We start from the raw sequence: 6,951 nt of genomic DNA on the forward strand, positions 1-6,951 counted from the left end.
CATCATCTCTCCACATAAAACCCAAAAATCAAAAATTCTCACTCTACCCGTTTCTCTCTCTTCATTTTTCAAGCATCCTTTAGCTCTTTTTTAATCATAAACTAGCTTCATTCATCTCTAGGATTGATTCTCTTGCCTCAAACAAATCCGTTTTACTTAAACTTTGTTAAAACCCGAAATTGCTTTTTTAAGCTCTTTTTTCTTCCAACAATGGCGGGTGGTGACAAATCCAAGGGGAAACACGTGGCCAAGAAGCGTAAGGATGATCATGGAGATTATTCGGACTTTATGTTGATTCATTTTCCTCGACTCCAACTTCGGAAAATTTTTCTCGACCATTTCAAACCAAGGACGGTAATTACTCCTCATTTTGTCAATCTCAATAATATGAAGAATTTAGAAATTTGTGATAATTCTCTTAAAGATTTACTTATTGCTATGGGATGGAAGAATGTGTTGGTCGTTAATGATCCTTACTATGAAAATTTAGTCAAGGTTTTCTATTCGAATATGGATACGGATGTGTCAAATAGAATTGTTACTAATGTTGGGAGAATTCACATTGAATTTGATGTTGCTTTGCTAAATTCTATCCTTGGCACTCCAAATGAGGGATTGGAAATATATAGTGCTAGAGCCAAAATCAAACAACCTTGGTTTTTTTCTTGAACATGCCGTTCGAAAAATTTGTCGACGGCGTGATTTGTCCACTGCATTTTGTAACTCACCTTTGAAATCTCAAGCCTTACCTCTTCAAACTCGAATCCTTCATTATGTTCTCCATCATGTGATTACTCCTAGGGGGGGTCATGCGGATGAAGTTAGTCGTTTAGATGTAGCCATTTTGGACTGCATTCTAGAGGAGAGGGTGCTCAATATTGGGTATATTATTCTTAATCATATGCTTAGTACTCCCAATTTAGCCAAAAGATCCCTTCCATATGCTAGTATTATTACTCGAATTCTAGAGTATTTCCATGTCCCTATAACCGAGTCAATCTCCTTGAATTCGAGGGAATTAGGCGATGAGTCAATCGCTAATCTGGGTTTTTATTGGAGGGATGATAGCTGGCATAAAGATCAAAGAACCAAAAAGGTTACGGAACTTGCTCCTTCAGATCATCGTTTCTTTAACGATGTCCGTCCCCCACACTTGCTTCGTGATCTTAGTGCTCCATATCTCTCACATCCTCCACCTTCCGAGGGTCCTTCTCACTCTACTTCTGACTCTGAGGATCCGTTGCAGCAGCTGTTAACTAAAGTGGATTCACTTTCTGAGAGGCAAGACCAACTCCAGTCTATGCTTGAAGCTTTTCAACTTCAGTCCATTTCCGAGCGAGAGAGTCTCTTTGCTCAACAGCAGCAGCTTCTTGATGGCCAGCAGCAACTTTTTGTAGCCCTTGGATTTCCACCCCCATCCTCTTCCTCACATCCACCATCTCCTTAGTACTTTATTTTATTTTGTTATTTGTCACTCTGCACTACATTTATTCATGCATTGTTGTTTTTTCATTTGCGGATGATATCTTGTTATTTGATCTTCGGAAATGCTATATTTGGATGATGTTTTATGCTTAATTCTTATGTGTTGCTTGATGACTTGGTGGAGTTGTTGGTTTGTTAGACTTAAGCTTATATGGAAGTGTTTTTAATTACATTGTGTATTTTGAAGATTTGTTCATTTTTAAGGGGAGACTCTGCCGAAATTTTTGCTCGCACACAATTGGTAATATCTTTCTTGAATCATTTTTGATGATCTTGTTTTCAATTGCATGTTTCTATTTTTTTTAAGAGGGTAATAAACTTGATGAGTTTTTTTTTTTATAATGATATTTTGGTTAAATATTTTCGGTCTTAGCATGAATTACTAGTAATTTTGATGATGAAGGGGGAGAAGTCATGTATTTTGAATATGAAGACATGTAATACATATTTTTTTTGTATTTCAAGCATTTATGCATGTTTTTGAAATATTAAGGGGGAGCTTTCAAATTATCATAAATCAAATATTCAGGGGGAGTTTTTTGATTTATGTGTTTAATCATGTATGCCATGTATTAAGGGGGAGTTTAATATCAAAATACATGAGATGTTTGTCATCATCAAAAAGGGGGAGATTGTTAGCCTAAAGGGCTACACATAATGTAATTTTGATGATAACAAACATGTGTCTTAAGTAAAAATAATAAATATTGTATTTCACATTTACACTAGTTTTTGAAGGATAATATTTATGCTAGTGAATCAAGTGAAATCAAGATTGAAGACACTCAACGGACAACGGCGAAATCAAGAATAAAGCTTAGAGCTCAACGGACGAATTATTGCGACAAATTCTTGTAAAGCCGGTATGATTTAATTGATGCATGATTTAGCATTTGAGAAGCTCAAGAGATTAATTTAATTAAATACTTTTCATAAACTAAAATATTTTATTTTTATAAAGTAAAGTATTTTGTGGATTTGAGTAAATTGGACTTAAATGCTAAGATTTGAAATCTTTGATTTTAGTAAGTATCAAATTTCGGAGTTGGATGTTTTTACAAACATTTTAAATATTTTGGGCCATACTATAATTTATGAATATTTTGAACTAAAGTGAAAGATTTTGAGAACTTTGAAAAATATGGGTATTATGTTGAAAAGGACCTTTGTGCGAAACAATAAAATCGTTGGGGCCATATCATAATTTTAAAAAGTTTGGGAAAGACAACTATTTTTGAGAAGTTCTGAAATTGGATCTATTTGCAAAGTTTTCTGACGTTTTGGGCCATAATATAATTATAGAAAGTTTTGGGCCAAAGTGTAATTTCAATGAACAGTGTTACTGTAGCAAATTCAAAAAATAACGGTAATATTACTATTCCTGAGCGGCTAGCCGGATAAATCAAGCGGCTAACCGCTTGAGCGCTGGAATTTGCCTATAACGGCTAGTTTTTGGGCTTCCACTATAAAAACTCAACTCAAACTTCTTTTTAAGAACCAATACAAGCAAATATAAGATCATATAACATATATTGAGCTTCCATTTCGTAAATCATCATTTGTTGAATCATCATTGAGCTATAATTTGTTATTCACTCTTAAAGAGAGTTTTATTGTTGTGAATTTCATTTCTCATCAATTTGTGAGTGTACAAGTGTGGAAAACACTTGGGGTGAAGAGATTGGGGATATAATCTCTTGTTGTAAAGGTTCATTGACACCTTGGAAGTCAATTGTAAACATTTGAAGCCTTGGGAGGCTTGGATAGTGAAATCCTCAAGCCGGGTGAGCTTAGAGGCGTGGACGTAGGCGGGGATAGCCGAACCACGTAAAAATCCTTGTGTTCGTTTTCTCTTCCCTTACTCTTTTAATATTGTACTTGATTGAATTTATTGTTTTTGATTTGATTAAGGCGGTAGATTAAATTGTTGTGCGAATTGTATTGCATAAAATTTAAAATCCCAATTCACCCCCCCTCTTGGGTTGCATAACTTGCATTTCATGTTTGTGAAGTACCTTCATTTTGCTCTGCATTTGTTTCTTCATGATGTTCTTCTTGAATTCCATGTGGCGCGTCTTCTTGGTTGTCATTCGATGCTTCTTCTTGTTGTTCTTCTTCTACATTATCATCAACAACAACTTTCTCCGTAGAGGAGGGGTTAGACTCATCAAATGTAACATGCATAGATTCTTCCACAACTAAAGTTCTTTTATTATAAACTCTATAAGCTTTGCTTGAATTTGAATAACCAAGAAAAATGCCAACATCAGATTTTAGATCAAATTTACCAAGATTATCTTTTGTGTTCAAAACAAAATATTTGCATCCAAAAACTTTAAAATAGCCAATGTTGGGTTTTCTATATTTCCAAAGCTCATATGGAGTTTTATTAAGATTAGGTCTAATCAACACCCGATTTAAAACATAACAAGCGGTGTTGACGGCTTCGGCCCAAAAATACTTAGGCAAAGAGTTTTCATTCAACATGGTTGTAGCCATTTCTTGAATAGACATATTCTTTCTTTCTACTACTCCATTTTGTTGTGGAGTCCTAGGTGATGAAAATTGATGTTCAATGCCAAAGTCATTACAAAAGTTCTCAAATGCATTACTCCATTTTGTTGTGGAGTCCTAGGTGATAAAAATTGATGTTCAATGCCAAAGTCACTACAAAAGTTCTCAAATGCATGATTTTCAAATTCTCCACCATGATCACTTCTAATACAAGTAATAGAATAACCTTTTTCATTTTGAACCTTTTTATAGAAAATTTGAAATGCATCAATGGCATCATCCTTATTAGCTAAGAACAATACCCATGTGTATCTAAAATAATCATCCACAACTACAAATGCATAAAATTTACCACTTAAACTAGCATATCTAGAAGGTCTAAATAAATCTATATGAAGCAATTGAAGTGGTTTTGAAGTGGAGACATGATTCTTGCTTTTGAATGAAGTTTTGATTTGTTTTCCAAATTGGCATGCTTCACAAGTTCTATCTTTTTGAAAATTGATTTTTGGAAGACCTTTTACTAAATCATTTTTCACAATTTTTGAAATCAAATCCATGCTTGCATGACCTAATCTTCTATGCCACAACCAACCATCATCATGTAATGCGGAGAGGCATTTCTCATTTGTTGATGCACAATCTATATTAATGGTATAGACATTAACATATCTATTTCGTACAAACAAGACTTTCCCATCACATGCATTCTCAATAACACATTTTGATTCATCAAAGATAACTCTATATCCTTTATCACATAATTGACTAATACTAAGTAAATTGTGTTTCAAGTTTTCAACCAAGCACACATTTTCAATGAGAGTAGAGGATACATTACCGACATTTCCAATTCCAATGATTTTTCCTTTTGAATTATCCCCAAACAATACATCTCCACCATTTTCGATCTTGGTAAAGCTTGAAAACCAAGAATAATTCCATGTCATGTGTCTTAAACAACCGCTGTCCAAGTACCATTTATTCTTCTTCTTCTTTGAGCCATGTAGAAAAAATCTCAAGTTTTAGGTACCCAAACCTTTTTAGGTCCTTGAGAGTTAGCAATGGTTCCTTTCGGAACCCAAACACATTTCACACCATAATATGCATTTCTCTTCACTGCACATCTATTTTTCATATGACCATCTTGATTGCAATAATGACATACAATTTTATTGTTAATAGATGTATTCTTAAAAAATAACTCTTGTAAAATTTTTGTTTCAAATTCGGTTTATAACCTATGCCACTTTTGTCAAATACACATTTTTGTGAGTTTAGCAAATTGTCCAACATATTTTGCCCATTTGTGAATTTTAGCACAATTTCATTTAGTTCATTGTTCTTTTTAAGCATTTCATTCTCATTTTTCAAGTCATTCATTTGTGACTCTAAGTGCTCATGTGAAGTGCTAGAATTCTCAAATGATGCAATACTCTCATGCAATGTTTTATTTTCTAATTCTAGGCATGTAATCTTTACACTAAATGAATCATTTTCATTCTTAAGCTCTATCATCTTCTTTTTAAGACATATATTCTTTTTACCAATCTTCATTAGCTCATCATGCAAATCGTTAAAAGCATCTTGCAATTCATCATATGTAGGAAGAACACTTACCTCATCAAGTTCATCACATGATTCTTCCCCAACGGCCATGAGAGCTAAGTTTGTCATTTCTTGTTGGTCATCCTCATCACTTGTTTCCTCATCGCTATCATCCCATGTGGCCACCATAGCTTTCTTCTTGAGTTTGTTGAGAAGAGCACATTCCGGTCGTATGTGTCTGGGCTTCTTGCATTCATAGCAAGTGATTGGCTCATTCTTCTCCTTCTTATTGTTGTAGCCTCTGAACTTTCTCTGCTCATTATTCTTCTTGTAAAATTTTCTGAATCTTCTAGCCAACATAGCCAACTCCTCATCATCCATTTCGCTTTCCTCATCACTCTCATGTTTTGAAGCCTTGAGAGCAATGTTTTTCTTCTTTTCCTCATGCCCTTTTTCAGCTGCTAAATCTTCTTCATATGAAATGAGAGAACCAATTAAATCATCAATAGGTAAAACATTTAAATCTTTGGCTTCCTCAATGGCAGTCCTTTTTGGTCTTCATTCCTTAGGTAATGACCTAATGATTTTCTTGACTTTCTCGCTATTTGAAAAAGTTTTCCCCAGGGCTCCTAGAGTGTTCACTATGTCTGTAAATCTAGTATACATAGAGTACACATTTTCATTTTGTTCCATTTGGAACAATTCATATTGTCGAGTGTACCTACTTATTTTAGATTCTTTCACTTGGTTCGTGCCTTCATAGACAACTTCAAGTTTGTGCTAAATCTCATTAGCACTTTCGCAACTAGACACTCTATGAAACTCTTTCTTATCTAAAGCACAAAACAAGGCATTCATGGCCTTGGAATTTAGAGAAGCTTTTCTCTTTTCGAATTCATTCCAATCCCGTGAAGGTTTTGGAATATCTTCTCCGACTTCATTTTTAGTCAAAGCCATGAAAGGACCATCATTAACGATTTCCCAAATTTCATAATCCAAGGCTTGCAAGTAAATTCTCATCCTAGTTTTCCAATATAGGTAATCGTTTCCATCAAAGTAAGGTGGTCTAGTGGTGGACTGTCCTTCCCTAAATGTGGAATCATTTTGAGTTGCCATTGATCTTTAGCTCTAGACAGTTAAGTCTAAATAAGAGCACCTAGCTCTGATACCAAATGAAATATGAGTGTGCAACCCAAGAGGGGGGTGAATTGGAATTTTAAAATTTATCCTAGCAAATCCACACAACAAGCAATCTAATGTCTTAATAAAAATTGAAAGCAATAAGTTCAATAAAAGCACAATAATTAAAGAGTAAGAGAGAAGAGAAATAAACACACGAATTTTTACGTGGTTCGGCAATCCCCGCCCACGTCCACGCCTCCAAGCGATCCAAGCTTAAGGATT

This window comes from Citrus clementina, unplaced genomic scaffold, assembly GCF_000493195.1.
Source record: "Citrus clementina cultivar Clemenules unplaced genomic scaffold, Citrus_clementina_v1.0 scaffold_2, whole genome shotgun sequence".
Classification (NCBI taxonomy): domain Eukaryota; kingdom Viridiplantae; phylum Streptophyta; class Magnoliopsida; order Sapindales; family Rutaceae; genus Citrus; species Citrus x clementina.